This window comes from Manis javanica, chromosome 14, assembly GCF_040802235.1.
Source record: "Manis javanica isolate MJ-LG chromosome 14, MJ_LKY, whole genome shotgun sequence".
Classification (NCBI taxonomy): domain Eukaryota; kingdom Metazoa; phylum Chordata; class Mammalia; order Pholidota; family Manidae; genus Manis; species Manis javanica.
In genome coordinates, this window is record NC_133169.1 from 68,210,634 (window position 1) to 68,234,082 (window position 23,449).

General features: G+C 37.4%; 1 protein-coding gene across 1 annotated transcript in view; it reads left to right on the forward strand.

The window, feature by feature from the left end:
* The window catches only part of LOC140846059 (olfactory receptor 14A16-like), a 121,897-nt gene that overhangs the window by 94,157 nt on the left and 4,291 nt on the right, over nucleotides 1-23,449 (forward strand). The window lies entirely within an intron of this gene.

The window sequence follows — 23,449 nt, forward strand, 5'->3', positions numbered from 1 at the left end:
GGTCTCACTGAGCACAGCACAGGTGCCCCTGGCCTCAGTGGTGAGCATATCCAAGGCTCTCCTAATTAAAGAGCCGCCTTAGCTGAGGAGTCTGAGGCTTTTTCCTGGGTTCTATGGCTCCTACTATCACTTTTCAGGAGCCCTACCTCACTAGGGAGATGTTTCTAATGCTCCTTTCGAGCTCAGGAAACCCTATAAACCAAAGCAGGCCATGGAATATTAACTTTTCAGGCCATTCATCTCTAATATTATGATATCTGTGGATGGCCCACTGAAATCAGGGGTTAGGGGCACCTGACTCCTAGGCTGGTGCCATAGTGACACATCCAGGAAGGGACATGGGTCAGGCAACTGCCTGGAGGTGAGGAAGGAGGTATGTTAAGAGTCAATATGTCAGGTATAGTTGCAATTGCTGTGCACCCCCTCCATGCCTTCAGCAGGGCCAAGCACACATTTGTTCCACAAAAAAATAGTCCAGTCCCAGCCAGTGAGACTTCAGGGGACCATCCTTGTTGCTGAGAACATTTGTGTGAGGTTGGGAGACTACTATAGGTGGCCAAAATAGAGGAAACCCATGGCCCTCAGGAGTCAAAACTAGAGGGTTGTAAGCCTGTGAAATAATCATTAGCACACAAGGGAGAGAAGTCGGTGAGGGATTCTTTATGAGTATGAGGAATCTGACCCTGAAGGCTTACAAAAATGAGCTGAATGACATAAAAAGGAGGGTAAGTCTCGGGGTTGTCAGAGGAGATGATGAGGACTGTCTTTGTTTTAGTTCCAGGGCCAAGAGTCGCTTGCCCCAGTGAATTGTTGGCTATGGCCCAAACCTCATTATCATAATGATTGTTGGCATTAAATTTATTATTGCTCCACTATAACCAAAGGCCATAGATTTGCCTTTCAAACATGGATCTCGTGTGATGGTGTAGGAAGGCTATAGACATCAAAGTCCTCTTCCTCTTCAGTGGAATCTCCCCGGAATTGTGGCTTTCACTCAGGAAAGTTATGATTATTCATAAAGGTGGTGTTATAGAAATAGAAGACCCATGCCCCATGAATCAGAGAAGCACAGATTGGCTTTGGCAGCAAGGTGCTAGTCTTTGCCTACTTGCTTAGTTAGTAATGGAGTAACCCACTGTGAGTCAAGGGACCAAGGGCCTCTACCTAGTCCATCGTTTTTGGTGGTGGTGTAGTTTGTATAAGAAAAAACCCAATACTGTGTTATGATATTAGCAATTGTTTCTAGTGATATCAGTGATGCTGAGAAGATCTGTATCACATACCAAATGATCTCAGCAGGGGCAGATCCAGTTATTAGAGTAGCAATTTTGTTAACTACTAGAGTCAGAGGATAAACCACTGCCATGAGAGAAGTCAATAAACAGGGTGTCAATAATAGCAATAAGTATGGTTTAAGGCTATTACTTGTACTTTAAACCCAGCAGCAGCAGAGATACATTGAACAATAGGAAAACAAGAAGGTCCATTCTCACAGTGATGCCAAAAAGGACCCAGGACTCTGGAGTCATGAGGTGCTTATCTTAGGCATCTGCCACTTAAAAAAGATCTTCTTTTGTCCAACAAACTTACAGGAATAATGGGGCAGGGGGTCCTCCTTGATCAGAGGACAGCTTGGTTTTTCAGGCACCGAGGCATTCAATCAGGAGTGATGGATTGGAGACTTGTGCCCTGTCACCTTTGCTGCAGTGGGAGTGAGGGGAATTACTGTAAGCAGTCCTTTCCAAATGGGGATGAGAGAAGAACCACTAGATGGCATTGTCTTAACTAAAATTAAGTCTCTTGGCTCAAAATGAGGACTTCCTTCCTTTCTTGAGCTGCTTCCAGTTTCTGGAGGGTTTGCTGGAATTGGGTCAGGGAGATGACCTGATTTACTTATGAAGCTGTCTCTGTGTCCAAGAGGAAGTTATTGGTCAAGAAAGGCCTGCCACCATGAAAGTCCACAGATCTCCCAACACAAGGGACCCAAGGAGGAAAACACCAAGATGTATCATAATTAAAATGGCAAAGATCAAGGACAAGGACAGAGTAGTAAAAGCAGCCAGAGAGAAAGAAGAGCACCTACAAAGGAAAACCCATCAGGCTATCATCAGACTTCTCAGCAGATACCTTACAGGTCAGAAGGGAGTGGCACTATGTATTCAATGCAATAAAGCAGAAGGTCCTCAAAGCAAGAATACTCTACCCAGAAAGGTTATCATTTAAATTTGAATGAGGGATTAAACAATTCCAAGATAAGCAAAAGTTAAGGGAAGTTGCCTCCCACAAACCATCTCTACAGTGTATCCTAAGGGACTGCTCTAGATGGAAGTCTGCCTAAGACTAAATAGCTGTCACCAGAGAAAATAAAACCACAGCAAAGGAATAGACCAACTACTGCTATGGCAGTAAGTACATATCTATCAGTTATCACCCTAAATGGACTGAATGCACCAATCAAAAGACATATTACAGAATGGATATAAAAGCAAGACCCATCTATATGCTGCCTACAAGAGACTCAATTCAAATCCAAAGGCATGCACAGACTAAAAGTGAAGGGATGGGAAAAGATTATTTCATGCAAAAATAGGGAGAAGAAAGTAGGTAATACAAGTTTCAGAGAAAATATGCTTCAAAACAAAGAAAGTAACAAAAAACACAGAAGGACATTACATAATGATAAAGAAGTCGGTCCAACAGGAGGATACAACCATTTTAAATACCTATTCACCCAATAAAGGAGCACCTACATATGCGAAACAAATACTAACAGATTTAAATGGGGAAATAGAATGCAATGCATACATTTTAAGAGAATTCAACATGCCAGTCACTCCAAAGGACAGATCATCCAGACAGAAAACAAGTAAGGACACAGACGCACTGAACAGCACATTAGAACAGATGGACCTAACAAACAACTATAGAACACTCCACCCAAAAGCAGCATGTTTCACTTTCTTCTCACTTGCACATGGAACATTTTCCAGAATAGATCATATACTAGGCCACAAAAAGAGCCTCAGTAAATTCAAAAAGATTGAAATTCTACCAAACTTTTCACATTACAAAGGTATGAAAAAAGAATTTAATTGTACAAAGAAAACAGGAAGGCTCACAAACACTTGGAGGCTTAACAACATGCTCCTAAATAATCAGTGTGTCAATGACAAATTAAAACAGAAATCAAGCAATATATGGAGACAAATAAAAACAACAGTGCAGCACACCAACTTCTGTGGGATGCAGTGAAGGCAAAGGAAATGGCCTTTATTATATTGAGGTACTTGCGCTCTATACCCATTTTGTTGAGAGGAAAGTATATAGCAATCACAGCCTATTTAAAGCAGGAAAAACAATCCCAAATGAACAGTTTAAATTAACAATTATTGAAACTGGAAAAAGAGAACCAATAAGGTCCAAAGTCAGTAGAAGGAGGCACATAAAAAAGATTAGAAGAAATAAATATTGAAATGAATAAAACAATAGAAAAAATTAATGAAACCAAGAGCCTTCTCTTTGAGAAAATACAAAATAGTAAACCCCTAGTCAGACTTACCAAGAAAAAAAGAGATTCTACACACAGAAACAGAATCAGAAATAAGAAAGGAAAACTCACCATGGACACCACTAAAATACAATGAATTATTAGAGAATACTATGAAAAATTATTTGCTAACAAACTGTATAACCTAGAAGAAATGGAAAACTTTCTAGTAACAATCTTCCAAGACTGACTCAGGAAGAAACAGAAAAGTCTGAAGAGACCAATTACCAGCAGTGAAATTTAATCATTAATGAAAAAACTACCCAAGAATAAAGTCCCTGGACCTGACGGCTTCCCCACTGAATTTCATCAGACATTTATAGAAGGCATAATACCCATTCTACTAAGGTTTTCCAAAAAGTAGAAGAGGACGGAATACTTCCAAACTCATTCTATGAAGCCAGCATCACTCTATTACCAGAACAAGGCAAAGACACCACAAAAAAAAACTACAGACCAATATCCCTGATGAATATAGATGCAAAAATACTTAACAAAATATTAGCAAACTGAATTCAAAAATACATCAAGAGGATCATCCATCATAATCAAGTGGGATTCATCCAAAGGATGCAAGGAAGGTACAACATTGAAAAATCCGTCATCATCCACCATATCAATAAAAAGAAGGACAGAAATCACGTGATCATCTCCATAGAATATGAAAAAGCATTTGACAAAATTCAACACACATTCATGATAAAAACTCTCAACAAAATGGGTATAAAGAGCAGAAACCTCAACATAATAAAGGCCATACATGACAAACCCACTGCAAACACCATACTTAACAGTGAAAGCTGAAAGCTTTTCCTTGAAGATTGGGAACAAGATAGGGATGTCCACTCTCCCCACTTTTATTCAACATAGTACTGGAGGTCCTAGCCATGGATATCAGACAACACAAAGAAATAAAGAGGATCCAGATTGTTAAAAGAGAAGTGAAACTGTCACAGTTTGCACATGACATGATATTGTAAAGAAAATCCCCAAAGACTCCACGCCAAAACTACCAGAACCAAAATCTGAATTCAGAAAATTTTTAGGATACAAATTTAATGCACAGAAATCTGTTGCATTCCTATGCACTAATGATGAACTAGCAGAAAGAGAATTCAGGAAAACAATTCACAGTTGCATCAAAAAGAATAAAATAAGAATGAAATACAAAGAAATAAACCTAACCAAGCAAGTAAAAGAACTTTAACCTGAAAATTACAAGACATTCTGGAGAGAAATTAAAGAGGACACTAATAAATGGAAATTCATCCCTTGCTCTTGGGTAGGAAGAATTAATATTGTCAAAATGGCCATCCTGTGTAATACAATCTACAGATTCAATGCACTCCCTACCATAATACTGACAGCATGCTTCAATGAACTGGAACAAATAATTCTAAAATACATATGGAACTTCAAAAGACCCAAAATAGCCTAAACAATCCTGTGAAAGAAGAATAAAGCTGGGGAGATTAGTCTCTTCAACTTCAAGCTCTACTACAAAGACACAATAATCAAGACATTTTGATACTGGCACAAGAACAGACACATGGAACAGAATAGAGAGCCCAGATATAAAGCCACACATATATGGCTAATTAATATATATATATATAAATGAGCCATGGGCATACAATGGTTAAATGACAGCATCCTCAACAACTGGTGTTGGTAAAACTGGACAACTGCCTGTAAGAGAATGAAACTGGATTACTGTGTTACTCCATACACAAAAGTAAACTTGAAATGGATCAAAGAACTGAATGTAAGTCATGAAACCATAAAGCTCTTAGAAGAAAACATAGGCAAAACTCTCTTGAATATAAAGATGAACAACTTCTTCATGAACATGTCTCCCCGGACAAGGGACATAAAAGAAAGATGAACAAGTGGAACTACATCAAACTAAAAATCTTCTGTACTGCAAAGGACACCATCAGCAGGACAAAAAGGCATCCTAGAGTATGGGAGAATATTTTCATAAATGACATATATGATAAGGAGTTGACATCCAAAATATATAAAGAGCTCCCTTCCCTTAACATTCAAAAAAGAAATACCCTGATTAAAAAATGTTCAGAGGATCTGAACAGACATTTCCCAAAGAAGAAATTCAGATGGCCAACAGGCACATGAAAACGTGCTCCACATCACTAATCATCAGAGAAATGCCAATTAAAACCACAATGAGGTCTCACCTTACACCAGTTAAGATGGCCACCATCCAAAAGACAAGAAACAACAAATGCTAGCAAGGACGTGGAGAAAGGGGAACCCTCCTAACACTGTTGGTGAGAATGTAAATTAGTTCAATCACTGTTGAAAACAATAGAAGCTTCCTTAAAAAACTAAAAATGGGAATACCAATTGACCCAGAACTTCCACTCCTAGGAATTTACCCAAAGGAAACAAGATCCCTTATGCAAAAAGATATATGGTCCCTTATGTTTATCACAGCACTTTTTATAATAGGCAAGATATGGAAGTAACCTAAGTGTTCATCAGTAGATGTGGTACATATACACCATGGAATACTATTCAGACGTAAGAGAAAAACAAATCCAACCATTTGCAACAACATGGATGGAGCTAAAGGGTATTCTTCTCAGTGAAGTAAGCCAGTTGGAGAAACACAAGTACTAAATAATTTCACTCATTTGTGGAGTATAACATCAAAGCAAAACCGAAGGAATAAAACAGCAGCAGACTCACAGACTCTAAGAAGTGACCAGCAGTTACCAAAGGAAAGGGTTTGGGATGGGTTGGCAAACAGGGAAGGAAAAAGGGATTAGGGGGTATTATAATTTGCACACATAATATAAGTAGGAAACAGGGAAGAAGTACAGCAGGAAGAAGACAAGTAATGACTCGATAGCATCTTACTATGCTGATGGACAGTTATTGCAGTGGGGTGTGGGGCAACTTGATAATATGGATGAATGTTGATACCACAGTGTTGCTTATGAGAAACTTTCATAAAATTGTATGTCAATGATACCATAAATAAAGAGAAAAGAAAAAGCCAGTCCCAAAGTACTACACACACACTGTATAATTCTATTTATAGAACAATCTTGAAATGACAAAATGAGAAACAAAGATCAAATTAGTAGATGCCGAGGGGTGAGGATTAGGGTCTTGGGAGGGAGGCAAGTAGGCATGGCTATAAAAGGGCAACAGGAGGATTCTTTGTCATGATGGAAATGTTCTGTACCTTGACTGTATCAAAGCTAATGCTGCTTATGATATTTCACTATACTTTTTTTAAATTTTTTTAAATTTTATTTTGGTATCATTAATATACAATTACATGAAGGCCATAAAGATTACTAGGCTCCACGCTTCAAACAGTCCCTCCCACATCCCCGTTCACAGTCACTGTCCATCAACATAGTAAGATACTGTAAAATCACTACTTGTCTTCCCTGTGTTGCACAGCCCTCTCCGTGACCCCCATACTATACATGCTAATCGTAATGCCCCCTTTCTATTTTTCCCACCCTTGTCCCTCCCTTTCCACCTCTTCTCCAGAGTCCCTTTCCCTTTGGCAACTATTAGTCCATTCTTTGGTTCTGTGCTTCTGCTGCTGTTTTGTTCCTTCAGTTTTCTTTTGTTCTTATACTCCACATATGAGTGGAATCATTTGGTACTTGTCTATCTCTGCCTGGCTTATTTCACTGAGCATAATACCCTCTAGCTCCATCCATGTTGTTGCGAATGGTAGGATCTGTTTTTTTCTTATGACTGAGTAATATTCCATTGTGCATATGTACCACATCTTCTCTATCCATTCATCTACTGATGGACATTTAGGTCGCTTCCATACCTTGGCTATTTTAAAGAGTGCAGCGATAAACATAGGGGTGCATCTGTCTTTTCAAACTGGAGTGCTGCATTGTTGGGGTAAATTCCTAGAAGTGGAATTACTGGGACAAATGGTACTTATATTTTGAGCATTATGAGGAACCTCCATACTAATTTCTAAAATGGTTGAACTAATTTACATTCACACTAGCAGTGTAGGAGGGTTCCCCCTTCTCCACAACCTCGCCAACATTTGTTGTTATTTGTCTTTTGGATGGTAGCCATCCTTACTGGTGTGAGATGATATCTCATTGTGGTTTTAATTTGCATTTATCTGATGACAAGCGATGTGGAGCATCTTTTCATGTGTCTGTTAGCCATCTGAATTTCTTCTTTAGTGAACAGTCTATTCAGCTCCTCTGCCCATTTTTTAATTGGGTTATTTGATTTTTGTTTGTTGGGGTGTGTGAGCTTTTTATATATTTTGGATGTCAACCCTTTGTCGGATCTCTCATTTACGAATGTATTCTCCCAATACTGTAGGATACCTTTTTGTTCTATTGATGGTGTCCTTTGCTGTACAGAATCGTTTCAGCTTGATACAGTCCCATTTGTTCATTTTTGCATTTGTTTCCCTTGCCCGGGGAGATATGTTCAAGAAGAGGTCACTCAGCTTTATGTCTAGGAGATTTTTGCCAATGTTTTTTTCTAAGAGTTTTATGGTTTCATTACTTACATTCAAGTCTTTGATCCATTTCGGATTTACTTTTGTGTATGGGGTTAGACAGTGATCCAGTTTCATTCTCTTACATGTAGCTGTCCAGTTTTGCCAGCATCATCTGTTGAAGAGACTGTCATTTCCCCATTGTATGTCCATGGCCCCTTTATCAGATATTAGTTGATCAGATATGTTTGGGTTAATGTTTGGAGTCTCTATTCTCTTCCACTGGTCTGTGGCTATGTTTTTGTGCCAGTACAAAATTGTGTTGATTACTGTGGCTTTGTAGTAGAGCCTGAAGTTGGGGAGTGAGATACCTCCTACTTTATTATTCCTTCTCAGGATTGCTTTAGCTATTCTGGGTGTTTGGTGTTTCCATACTAATTTTTGAACTATTTGTTCCAGTTCGTTAAAGAATGCAGTTGGTAGTTTGATAGGGATTAAATCGAATCTGTATATTGCTTTGGTCAGGATGGTCATTTTGACGATACTAATTCTTCCTAGCCAGAAGTATGGGATGAATGTCCATTTGTTAGTGACCTCTTTAATTTCTCTTAAGAGTGTCTTACAGTTTTCAGGGTGTAGGTCTTTCACTTCCTTGGTTAGGTTTATTCCTAGGTATTTTATTCTTATTGATGCTATTGTGAATAGAATTGTCTTGCTGATTTCTCTTTCTATTAGTTTATTCTTAGTGTATAGGAAAGCCACAGATTTCTGTGTGTTAATTTTGTATCCTGCACTTTGCTGAATTCCGATATTAGCTCTAGTAGTTTCGCAGTGGAGTCTTTAGGGTTTTTTATGTACAATACCATGTCATCTGAAAATAGTGACAGTTTAACTTCTTCTTTAGCAATCTGGATTCCTTGTATTTCTTTGTTTTGTCTAATTGCCGTGGCTAGGACTTCCAGCACAATGTTGAATAACAGTGGGGATAGTAGGCATCCCTGTCTTGTTCCCGATCACAGAGGAGAAGCTTTCAGCTTCTTGCTGTTCAGTATGATGTTGGCTGTGGGTTTGTCATATATGGCCTTTATTATGTTGAGGTACTTGCCCTCTATACCCATTTTTTTGAGAGTTTTTATCATAAATGGATGTTGAATTTTATCGAATGCTCTTTCTGCATCCATGGAGATGATCATGTGGTTTTTGTCTTTCTTTTTTTTGATGTGGTGGATGATGTTGATGGAGTTTGGAATGTTGTACCATCCTTGCATCCCTGGGATAAATCCCACTTGGTCATGGTGTATGATCCTTCTGATGTATTTTTGAATTCGGTTTACTAATATTTTGTTGATTATTTTTGCATCTACATTCATCAGGGATATTGGTCTGTAGTTTTCTTTTTTGTTGGGATATTTGCCTTGTTTTCTTATTAGGATGATGTTGGCTTCATAGAATGAGTTTGTGAGTATTCCCTCCTCTTCTATTTTTTGGAAAACTTTAAGGAGAATGAGTATTATGTCTTCTCTGTATGTCTGATAAAATTCCAAGGTAAATCCACCTGGCCCAGGGGTTTTGTTCTTTGGTAGTTTTTTGATTACCACTTCAATTTCGTTGCTGGTAATTGGTATGTTTATATTTTCTGTTTCTTTCTGGGTCAGTCTTGGAAGGTTGTATTTTTCTAGGAAGTCTATTTCTCGTAGGTTTCCCAGCTTTTTAGCTTATAGGTTTTCATAGTACTCTCTAATAATTCTTTATATTACTGTGGGTTCCGTCGTGATTTTTCCTTTCTCGTTTCTGATTCTGTTGATTTGTGTTGACACTCTTTTCCTCTTAATAAGTCTGGCTAGAGGCTTATCTATTTTGTTTATTTTCTCAAAGAACCAGCTCTTGATTTCATCGATTTTTGCTATTGTTTTATTTTTCTTAATTTTATTTATTTCTTCTCTGATCTTTATTTTGTCCCTCCTTCTGCGTACCTTTGGCCCCATTTGTTCTTCTTTTTCTAATTTCAGTAATTGTGACATTAGACCATTCATTTCGGATTGTTCTTCCTTCTTTAAATATGCCTGGATTGCTATATACTTTCCTCTTAAGACTGCTTTTGCTGTATCCCACAGTACTTGGGGCGTTGTGTTGTTGTTGTCATTTGTTTCCATATATTGCTGGATCTCAATTTTGATTTGGTCATTGACCCATTGATTATGTAGGAGCGTGTTGTTAAGCCTCCATGTGTTTGTGAGTCATTTTGCTTTCTTTGTACAATTTATTTCTAGTTTTATGCCTTTGCGGTCTGAAAAGTTGGTTGGTAGGATTTCAGTCTTTTGGAACTTACTGAGGCTCTTTTTGTGGCCTAGTATGTGGTCTCTTCTGGAGAATGTTCCATGTGCACTTGAGAAGAATGTTTATCCTGTTGCTTTTAGCTGTAAAGTTCTGTAGATGTCTATTAGGTCCGTCTGTTCTAGTGTGTTGTTCAGTGCCTCTGTGGCCTTACTTATTTTCTGTCTGGTGGATGTGTCCTTTGGAGTGAGTGGTGTGTTTAAGTCTCTCAGAATGAATGCATTGTATTCTATTTCCTCCTTTAATTCTGTTAGTATTTGTTTCACATATGTTGGTGCTCCTGTATTGGGTGCATATATGTTTATAATGGTTATATCCTCTTGTTGGACTGAGCCCTTTATCATTATGTAATGTCCTTCTTTATCTTTTGTTACCTGCTTTATTTTGAAGTCTTTTTTGTCTGATATTAGTATTGCAACACCTGTTTTTTTTCTCTGTTGTTTGCATGAAATATCTTTTTCCATCTCTTGACTTTAAGTCTGTGTATGTCTTTGGGTTTGAGATGAGTCTCTTGTAAGAAGCGTATGGATGGGTCTTTCGTTTTTATCCATTCTTTTTTCTCTGTGACTTTTGATTGGTGCATTCAGTCCATTTACATTTAGGGTGATTATTGAAAGGCATGTACTTATTGCCATTGCAGGCTTTAAGTTTGTGGTTACCAAAGGTTCAAGGTTAGCTTCTTTACTATCTTACTGTCTAACTTAACTCACTTATTGAGCTATTATAAACATGGTCTGATGTTTCTTTATTTCTCTCCCTTCTTATTCCTCCTCCTCCATTCTTCATATATTGTGTGTTTTGTACTGTGCTCTTTTCAGGAGTGCTCCCATCTAGAGCAGTCCCTGTAAGATGCCCTGTAGAGGTGGTTTGTGGGAAGCAAATTCCCTCAACTTTTGCTTGTCTGGGAATTGTTTAATCCCTCCTTCATATTTAAATGATAATCGTGCTGGATACATTATTCTTGGTTCGAGGCCCTTCTGTTTCATTTCATTAAGTATATCATGCCATTCTCTTCTGTCCTGTAGGGTTTCTGTTGAGAAGTCTGATGATAGCCTGATGGGTTTTCTTTTGTAGCTCTCGCTGCCTTTAATACTTTGTCCTTGTCTTTTATCTTTGCCATTTTAATTTTTAGGTGTCTTGGTGTTTCCCTCCTTGGATCCCTTGTCATGGGAGTTCTGTGTACCCCTGTGGTCTGAGATGCCATTTCCTCCCCAAATTTTGGGAAGTTTTCAGCAATTATTTCTTCAAAGACACTTTCTATCCCTTTTTCTCTCTCTTCTTCTTCTGGTACCCCTATAATGCGTATATTGTTCCTTTTCGGTTGGTCACACAGTTCTCTTAAAATTCTTCCATTCCGGGAGATCTTTTATCTCTCTCTGCTTCAGCTTCTCTCCTTACCTGTTCTCTGTTTTCTAGTCCACTAATGGTCTCTTGCATCTCACCCATTCTCTTTTAAAGTCCTTCCAGAGCTTGTTTCATTTCTGTATTCTCCTTCCTTAGTTCTTGCATATTTCTCTGCAAGTTCATCAGCATGGTTATGACTTTTTTTTGAATTCTTTTTCAGGAAGGCTGGTTAAATCTATCTCCCCAGGTTCCATCTCAGGGGAAGATGTAGAACATGTCAAAGCTGTCTGGGTTAGTCTTGTCTGGATCAAATTTTTTTGCCTTTTCATGTTGATAGGTGCAGTGGAGTGCTATTGATGCATCTATCACCTGGGAGAGCCAAGCCTCATTCCACTTGGCTTCTGGCCTTTCTTTACTATGAAAACTGTGACCCCTTGAGGCTTGTGTTGTGCAATTGCATATAGACTGTGTCTTTGTATTTTGCCGGCCAGTATGGAGGAAGCTCCCTTGCTGTGGGTGTGGCCAGCCTCAGGCTGCTGCTCTGCTATGGTGCGGCCCCAGAGGGGTAATGGACAGGTGGCTGTTTGGCTGTTTTCCTCCATGAGGGTTCTCAGAGCTGTTGCCCAGGAGGTTAGTGTGCCCAGAGTTCCCTGGAATTTCCAGCTGCTGGACTGTGACCTGTGATGCTTCCGTCGAGCTCTGGAGTCCATGTCCCTTTAGGAATTTCAAAAAGCACTCACTTTTCTTTGTCACAGGGGTGCTGCCTTTGAGACCCACTCACAGGTCCTACTGTCCTGCTTCCCTTGTTTCCACCACCCCAAGCATGCACTGTATGTGCTCTGGTGCAGATTGCTGCAGCTGGGTGTTTAGCAGTACTGGGCTCCCTCTCCCTCCCCACTCTGAGTCCTCTCCTCCCACCAGGAGCTGTGGTGAGGGGCGCTTGCATCCCACCAGGCTGGGGCTTGTATCTTACTCGTTTCACCAGGTGCTGGCTTCTTGCAGGAGTGGATTTAGTCTGGCTGTTGTCCTGTGTCTTCTGGTCTCTCTTTTGGGATTAGTTGTATTTGTTGTATTTTCAAAAATATATATGTTTTTCCGAGGAGATTCCCACTGTCCTACTTCCAACACAATCTTGGCTCCACCCTCACTGTACTTTTTATAAGACATTACCATTAGGGTGAATATTCACAACAACATTTGAATTTTACAATTGTCTTAAAATAAAAAGTTTAATTTAAAGAAAAGATTACATACTTCATGATTATAATTACAGTATTCTGGAAAAGGCAAACCTATAGGGTCAGAAAAAGATGAATGGTTGCCATAGTGAGGAGGGAGAAAGGAATTTCCTACAGAAAGTGCACAGGGAAATTTTGGAAGGTGGTGGACATGTTCTGTACCTTGATTGTGGTAGTGGTTCACAGCTCTCTGATTTTATTAAAATTGATACAACTAGTAAAGAAAAGATAGGTCCTGCGGATCTAATGTACAGCATGTTATATGTAATTAACCATATTATATTATATAATTGAAAGTTGTTGAGAGTAAATTCTAAAAGATGTCACACAACAAAAATATGTAATTATGTAGGGTAATGTGTTTAGCAACATTATTGCAGTTGTCATTCACCTCATATACAGTTTTAAATTTTCTTGGTATGCACCATAAATTTACACAATGTCACTTTTCTTTTAATTAACTGAAGTATAATTGATATACAATCTTATATTAGTTCCAAGTATACAACATGGTAGTTCAACAGTTACCCATATTATTAAATCCTCACCCTTACCAGTGTGGTTATGATCTTCCCATATAGAAATGTGTTACAGAATCATTAGATGTATTCTCTATGCTGTATTACCATCCACAAAATGTCTGATTCACCAAATTATATTATGATTAAGAATTTTTGTTCTACTTTATCTCCCTCAACCTCCCCAACCCCCATCCCAACCTTCTGCCATGGTAACAACCAGTCACTTCCCAGTGTTTATGAGTGTACTGCTATTTTGCTCATTTGGTATTGTTTTTATTTTCATTTCCACATGTAAATAAAATCATATGGTATTTGTCATTCTGTGCCCGGCTTGTTATACATAGAATAATATCCTCTAGATAGTTCCATGATGTCACAAATGGTAAGATTTCTTTCATTTATGGCTTAGTAATATTCCATTGTATATGCATGACACTCTTCTTTCTTTATCCATTCATCTCTCAATGGAAGTTTGGTTTCTTCCACATCATGGCTTTCAGTTATCACTCAACAAACCTGATAAAAATGTATGCTAATGTATGTGAATAAATAGCGTAGCATTGGAATAAGGTCTTCAAATGTGTACTGATCATACACATAGAGCTTCAATGACAATTACCAGTAAAATAGCTATTTAGAATTTTCTTTATCTTTCTATACCTGCTATCTTCTCCTGCTCTAAGTCTGTTAATGCCTAAATAGAAGCTAGTAAATAGATAACATTTAGAATAATAAAAAGTTGAGAAGCTGAACATGTTCCCTTCTCCAACTCTACATTGCTAAGCATATAGTAGGTACATCTTAGGAGAGGGAAGTTTTGATATAACAATGCATTTTTCACTATGCAGAAATGGATTCTATTAGCACTGTACCAAACAGTGTGTTTAATGAAAGTGTTCAAGTGTACCTTTAAAATTAGAAAGAAATCAAATTTAGAATAAATACATACAAATGTGCAATTATTTTCAGGAAATTTAGATCTTCTTTATGGAGAACCATTAAAATATATCATTTCTTTCTATATTTCAATTTTGCAATTAATATGTATTAATTCCATGCCTAAGTATTATCTGAAAAAAGACTATAATACCTCATATTTATAAAATCAGTTTTCCCAGAGTATTCCTGGTACTACTCAACTTGAAAAAGAGCAAGTATATAAATAAAATTAATGTTTCTTCAGTAGCTCTAGGTAGCCAGACTAATATTTTGATTGAGAAGTAAATGTATAAAATGAACATAAAATGCTCATAAATAAGTGTATGCATTTGAGGTAAATTTATATTTAATTAAGGGTTCTCCCAGAGCAAAAGTGGATTTGTAGATAGTGACAAATAAAACTGTGTCTTCATTAGGAGATAAATCACTTATATAATCACCTACATTCTTTCTGCTCTAAAGTGCTGGAGTTTGAATTATTAAAATCAAACTGTAAAGAGTACAATCTCAGAGAAAATAAAAAATTAGATATGTTTATGCTCTTGGGTTGATAAAAATTTCTCAAATAATATTGAAACACAGAAAATTCAGATAAAAAATTTAACGGTAATAAAACTTTCTTCAAAGAGAAGACACCACCACTTAAAAAGACATGTAAATATAGGAATTGCTTCTCTTTCTTCAAGGTGAGAAAGGAATATAAATATTATTAACAAATCAATATATATACTAACATTTTCAAATCACAGTGATATGATCAGAAATTCAATAATTCAATAAAAATGGGTACAAAACTAGCTTTACATATTTATAAAGCAACTCCCTCACATATTTTAAGTGCAATATGTATATCATTTAAAAGAAATTCTAATTCTCTAATATTCTGAAATACAACTAAGATGAAATTTTATTAACACTTAAATGACAACAACTGGAAAACTGGGTTTCCAATTTTCTAAGGATGTGCAGTAATCATCATATAGAGGAATAGGAATGGAGTAGAAATGGGTGGAGATCTTTTTTAACAAAATCTTTTAGTGTAGGTGAGTTGGAATAAGGTAGATATTCACTGGTTAGGGTATGAATAAATGAAATGTGGTGAGACCTATGAAGTGCAATGCTGTAGGAAGAATAAATTAAACAGTTATACTCAGCAACTACAACAATCCCTTTGGTTTAAAACAAAAGAGACATGAGATTTATTTTTAGTAATATTTTTTAGAATGAATGGATCACACAACAAAAACAGATGGCCATATTGAGTATGAATTCTGACTTATCTAACAACTAAACTGGAGGGAGTTCTCCCTTTGAATTTGTTCAGTTAGGGCTGTAGATGATGAAATGCCATAGCTAGTTCAATTTAATATTTAATTTTAGGCTAGATCAAGGTTTCTGTATATCTGGAAATCATGGAAATCATATGTCTTTTTATAAATATAAGTTCCTCTCCTCCGCTGGAATAAAAATATTTAACTCAACACTGAAATAGGAATTATACATAGAATTTCACCAAAACTTCTAAAGGTTACAGAGAACAATAAATATTTTTTCTCTAATAGGAATCATGCAATGTGTGTTAAGCTGTATTTTCTCTCCTGTCTGCCATAATGGTTACATTCTCCTGGCCCAAAATTTGTATTTCCCTGTGTCTCACTCCATCACATGCGACTGGGTTCCATGTGAAGGAAGGTCAATGACTGAGTTCAATTAACTTATCTCCATGTTTTTATTCTTTGTCTTATAAATGATTAATATGTCTTTTAAGCATTAATTTAAACACTATCACAATTATATGTTTGCAATGATAAATACTATTTTATGATGCTTTGTTTTATATGTCTATAAGGAGCTATTCAGGGTTTCCTAGTATGCATACTAATTATTAACTTTCACTTTGCTAAGTCTATGAGAGCTGGACAATCTGAAAAAGGATTTATGTGGTGCATGTTTATGCATATGATGGGCATATTAACAGATCCAAGTATTATTTTCTATAGGTATCTAATAAAATTACAACCTTTATGTTCATCCATGAAATGTGAAAATACACTGAAATAAATGGATAAGGTGAAAAATTACAGGTATGGATTATCTTACAGAAAAACACACTAGTTTTTCATCTCAGCTTTACAAAAAATCAGTTCACATGTGGGGAAATAAATTTATCATTTTAGATCTTTATTCACTTGCAAAATCATCAGAATGGAACTACATAAAATACCACTACATACTGCATAACAATTAGAGTTCAAAAACAGTGGCTACAAGAAATAATAGCTCATTTTATTCAAACAGGTATTTTGTTCACATGATTTACTTCAAATTTATTAATACATCCATCTCTCTTTTGTTAAATGACCACACTACTATGTAATTATAAATTAAAAATTAATATTATTATACATATTTTCCCACATTGATTAGAGCAACATTAATTTCTGGTTAAGGAATAAAATCGCTTCTATGGAACTGGAAAGCTTTCTTTAACATTCTCTGCACAGCAGACCTAATCTCCCTGTTCCTCAGGCTAAATATGATGGGATAGACTAAGGTGGACACCATGGAGTAGAACATAGCTGTTTGAATGTTTGATGACTTTGAAACAGGTCCTAAGGAAGCAAACAATCCTGTAATTATAAACAGAGTAAGTGTAGCTATCTGAGGGGAGCAGGTGGACAAAGCTTTGTTCTGGGCTTCCACAGAATGCATGTGCAGCACAGTTGAAAAAATGTGAATGGATGAGGCAAATAAGATGACAAAGCAAAATAATGTAATGCAGACACTGACAGCGAGGGCCACAAACTCAGAAAATTGCACAGCCTGAGATGAAATGCTCATAATTTGACGTACATCATAGAAAAACTGGTGAATCACATTGGACTTTGTGAAGGGATGAGTGATCATGGTCCCTGTGTAGACAGCAGAATAGACCATCTCACTGGCCCATGAGGCACATGATGCCTGTGTGCAGAAACGGGGGCTCACAGTGGACCCATAGTGAGAGGTTGACAGATGGCAATGTAGAGGTCACAGGACATGACCACAAGGAAGAAGATCTCTGCAGATCCTAAGAAAATATATAGGAAAGTCTGGGCAGCACATGCTCCAAGAGAAATCATTTTATGACCCAACAAAGAATTTGTGATGGAATTGGGAACAGTAACTGAGTTGTATCCAAAATCTATAAAGGATAAATTGCCCATAAAAAAAGTACATGGGGAAGTTAAGATGTGGATCTATAACAATGATGGTAAATGTCACTAGATTTCCAGCCAGGGCACCCAGATAAATCACTAAGAATATCAAACCTTGCAAGATTTGGAGCTCCCGGGAGCTTGAGACGTCCATCAGGAGGAATTCTGTGAAGATGGTCAGGTTGTCTATATCTGCTAACATACTTCAGACACCTGCAGTCAATTGCAAAGGGGTAAGATGATGCTAGAAACAAATTTGTGAGAGAGCAATTATGTCCTTATATGCTGTAAATATGTGGTATAAATTGGTTTGCTGAATTAAATATGCACAACTCATATACAAAGCTTTTACCTTGAAGAGTGCTTATTAATCAAACGAAATAATCAAGGTATAAGAAAAACAATAAAGCTAAAATATTAAATACTGTCTATATACCTTTAAAAAATCTGTTTTGTCCAATGGGGTATAAAAATCAAAATAGAGTCCCAATAAGGAATGAGCAGGAAAGGTAAACACAGATATGCTGATGACTGAGACATGAGGTCTCTCTCCACATTTCAGCATTTCTCACAAAGACTTGCATCGGTAAAGGCCAATATCATACTCTTCAATTTCCTTCATTAGGCACACCAGAGAGTCCTTCCTTGAAGGTGAAAGGACTTTTATTCTAAGCCACATGAGATAACATGCTTTGGGCTCTTCTGTTATACTAGGTGATCTCTTCCTGAAAGGCAATGTTTTATTTGTACCCCTGGGAATCCCCAGGAGACTAGCAATTTCACCTTTCTGAAATACAAAAGGCTCTTCAATACTTTGTTTTCTGCAGATATTTTGGCCAGTCCACTGAGGTTAATTAAAATGGCAAAAGTCTATTTTTAGAGTTGATATTTGAAACATGTTTCATAAAACTTGAGAAAGCACAAATCCTCAAATGGTTCATGGTTCAATAGTAGTTAATAAGTAAATAAATTTACAAAATATGTGTGAATAGAGTCAAATAAATACCATATGTCTTAACTTATTTTGTTAAGCAAAGCAAAACAGAATAAACAACAGCAGACTCAGGAACACGGAGAAGTGACTAGTGGTTACCATGGGGGAACAATTGGCATGGATGGATTGGGAGAGTGAGGGGGATAAAAGAGGACAAAAAATTCTCAATCATAATCCAAGTTGATCAAAGGGATAGCAATACATCATGAAGAATATAGTTAATGGGTCTGTAACATCTTTCTATGTTGACAGGTAGCAACCACGTTAGTATCCAAAAGACAAACGATGATAAATGTTGGCGAAGTCGTGGAGAAAGGGGAACCCTCCTACACTGCTGGTGGGAATGTAAATTAGTTCAACCATTGTGGAAAGCAATATGGAAGTTCCTCAAAATGCTCAAAATAGACTTACCATTTGACCCAGGAATTCCACTTCTAGGAATTTACCCTAAGGATGCAGCACTCCAGTTTGAGAAAGACAGATGCACCCCTATGTTTATTGCAGCACTATTTACAGTAGCCAAGAAATGGAAGCAACCTAAGTGTACATCAGTAGATGAATGGATAGAGAAGATGTGGTACATATGCCCAATGGAATATTACTCAGCCATAAGAAAAAAACAGATCCTATCACTCGCAACAACATGGATGGAGCTACAGGGTATTATGCTCAGTGAAATAAGCCAGGCAGAGATAGACAAGTACCAAATGATTTCACTCATATGTGGAGTATAAGAACAAAAGAAAAGCTGAAGGAACAAAACAGCAGCAGAATCACAGAACCCAAAATTGGACTAACAGTTACCAAAGGGAAAGAGACTGGGGAGAATGGGAGAGTAGGGAGGGATAAGTGTGAGGAAGAAGAAAGGGGTCATTATGATTAGCATGTATAATGTGGGGGGTGGGGTAAAGGGGAGGGCTTTGCAACACAGAGAAGACAAGTAGTGATTCTACAACATCTTACCATACTGATGGACAGTGACTGTAATGGGGTTTGTGGGGTGGGACTTGGGGTAGGGGAGAGCCTAGTAAACATAATGTTCTCCATGTAATTGTTGATTAATGATAACAAAATTTTAAAAAATTAAAAAAAATTCCAGCAACTCATCCCCCCTGGAAGAAGGAGGGAGAAGGATCTAGAACTGGTGATGGACCATAAGGCAGGCATGTTCCTCCTTAGACTGAGTGATAGAAGGGAGTTAAAGAGAAAGCAGTCCCCTCCTGTGTTGCAGGATGGGTTGCCTGGACACAGATATTAAATTGAGATGGATATACTCCAGAAATCAACACCACCAGTGGAAAGAATTAGAAAGAAGCAGGATTGGGTAGAGGGTGAGTCAACAAAGCGTTTCCCTACCTCGTATTAGAGGAGGTCATGGAGAGGGTATAACTGCTATTGATGAAAAAGCTGAAACTGGGAAGTGGAAGGCTTCTCTCTCACCTGTCTCCTTAGATTGTGCCACCTTCCCACTGTAGGAGCTGATTCAAGAATACAGCCATGACAGATTAGTGTTATTGAGACCACCTGGATCCTATAAATTCCTGAAGCCATTAAGACCTCTGTGTACACTTTTAAGAAACTGGTGGGCAGGCACAGACATGTATTCATCTTGCAGCCACCCAAGAATAACAATGTATGTAAGTTCCTTTGCTTATCAAACCTGCAGCCTACCTACATGGAGTGGCCTGACTCTTTCTGTAGTTTTTCCTTGCCCTCCATTGAGTGGTGGTCAGTTTGAATTTCATCTGGAGAACTAACGTCGTGAACCAACATCCCATTAGGGCTCAGAGCCAGTATTTTCTACCGTGGTGTCCCTTCACCCCAACATTGCTCATAGTGGGCTGTCATGGCTGGGCATGGACTGCTTTTCCCCAGGTATGTCCTGAGATGGTGACTACCTGAACATATCTGCTGACCTTAGTTAGGCAGTAAGTGCTTCTTCCAGAGACATATCAGCACCATTTGAGAGGATTTCGGGGTGGGATGTAATCTGTGCTTTAAGGAGATGATGGTGTTTGAATGGACATGCAGGATAAATTTTTAAACTCTAAAGGATTTCGCTGATTAATAATTTCCAGATGGCATGGAAGATTTTTAGCACTTCTGAAAGAGTAGATATGGGGCAGAAAAATGAGTTTGCAGAGCCATGTGTTTATACATTCAGGGATTATAAGGCTCCGTGTTGTGACATACATCTAAAGGAAGATTAATCAGGAGAAGTTGTGAGTACAGGCAGGAGAGAGAGAGTAGTCTTCCAATAACAGTCAGATCTCACGGGTCCCCTTTCTGTATGACTCCCCAGAGGTGTGGCGAAGCATAATGTTCATAGATCCCTGTCTTCTGAAGAGCAAAGGACACTTGTTTCTTTTGGATCCCTTCTTAACTGCACATTCCATATTAGCAAATTGTCTTGGCTTCAGTTTCAAAAAATATATAGAATCTGACATTATATTAACACTTTTCGCTGCTACAAACATTTAAAACTGAAGATGAGGATATGAAGAAAATGGAACATTTCTACAATGTTGGTGTGAATATGAATTGGTGCAATCAGTATAGAGGTTCTTTGAAAACTAAAGATAGAAATACCATATGACCGAGTAACTCCACTTCTAGGAATTTACCCAAAGAAAGAAAGATCTCAGATTTAAAAAGACACATGCACCCTTATGTTTATAGCAGCACTATTTACAATAGCCAAGATATGGAAGCAACCTAAGTGTACATCAATCGATGAATGGATAAGGAAGTTGTGGTACATATACACAATGGGATACTATTCAGCCATGAGAAGAAAACATATACTACCATTTGCAACAACGTAGAAGGACTTAGAGGGTATTATGCTCAGTGAAATAAGCCAGGTGAAGAAAGACAAGTACCAAATGATTTCCCTCATTTGTGGAGTATAACAACAAAGTGAAACTGAAGGAACAAAAGAGCAGCAGACTCACAGACTCCAAGTAGGGAATAGTAGTTACCAAAGGGAGGGGAAGGGAGAGGGAGGGTGGGTGGAGATGGAGAGAGAAGGGGATTGAGGGGTATTATGATTAGTACACATGGTGTGTGGGGAGGTCACAGGGAAGACAGTGTAGCACAGAGAAGACAAGTAATGACTCTGTGGCATCTTACTACACTGACGGGCAGTGACTGCAATGGGGTATGGGGGGGACTTTATAATATGGGTGAATGTAGTAACCACAATGTTTTTCATGTGAAACCTTCATGAGAGTGTATATCAATGATAACTTAATAAAAAAATGTGTTATTCACTAAAAAAAAAACCCACTAAGAACATTGCACAGAATTTCAGGAGAGTGTATAGCATATAAATAACTTAAGGGATTAAAAAATGGAATGATAACTTTCAGTTTAACAAGAGGTCTAGTATCAAGGTATCTTCTCACCTAGTGCTGATCATTACTCCTGGAGAAGTTGGCAGACACCATCTCAAGCGAGTGATCAAAATTAGTATCAATAGCGGTGAAATTGTCATAGTGTGTCTCCTTTTCTTCTTGCATTATTTTTCCCTAGATTTATTTAGGTATTATTGAAACAAAACGTAAGTAGACTTAAGGTGTATAATGTTATAGACACAAATGTATTGAAAATTTGTCCTTAATGTAAGGTTAGTTAGCACCTTCAACTCCTCACATAATTATTATTTGTGTGTGTATAGTGATAATATGACTTACTTTCTTAATAATACCCAAGTATATGCAGAGTATTGTTAATTATAGTCATGATATTGTACATTAGAGAAACGGCTTTTATTTGTCTTACAGCTGGGCATTTGCTCCATTTGACCAACTACTCCAAATTTCTCCCTCATCCAAAACCCAGCAATCAACATTTGATGCTATATTTCTATAAGCTCAGCTTCTTTAGACTCGTTATATAAATAAAACCATAGAGTGTTATTCTTTGTATGTCTCACTTATTTCACTCAGTATAATGCCTCCAAGGTCTATCCAAATTATTGAGAAAGCCAAAATTTCCTTATATAGAACTGCATAATATTTCATTACATATATATATACAAATATATATATACATATATATATATATATATATATATATATATATATATATATATATATATATAATGTATATGAAGTCACACTTTTCCTTCATTCATTGAAGGACACTTAGAATTTCCGCATCTAGATGTTGCCACATCTTTCTTGGTTATGGGTGTAGTACTGAAATTAATGAAATATTTGCATTTCTTTCAAGTATATAGGCAGAAGTGGGACTGGTGAATTGTATGGTAGTTTTATTTTTTGAGTGAAGTCCACAGTGTCTTACACACGGGATGTGCCAATTTACATTCCCACCAAGGGTTCCCTTTTCTCCACACATCCTTGCCAACACTTAGTGTCTTATTTTATCGGTAATAGCCCTCTAACAGATCATAAAGTGATACCTCATTTTATTTGCATTTTGTGGCATATATCTATTTTTAAACTATTTTTTGTTTTTTTTTTTTTGCTTTGTTTTTGCTATTACATTGTATATATGTATTTTAGGTATTCCTTGTCAAGTAGACGGTCTGCAAATATTTTTTCCCTTTCCATGTATTGCTTTTTGTTTTACTGTTTCTCTGCTCTGCAAAAGCACTGTTGTTCAGGGTAGTCCTCGTTGTTTATTTTTGCCTTGATGCTTATGCTTTCGGTGTCATATCCAAAAAACCCTGCCACGACCAATGTCAAGGCGGCTATTGGGTCTGGTTTCTAGGAGTGTTATGGTATCAGATCTTACTTGTATATCCTTAATCCACCTTGAGTTAGTTTTTGTGAGTGTTGTAAAATAGGGGACCATTGTATTTTTATTCATGTAATTATCCACTTTCCCCACACTGTTAATA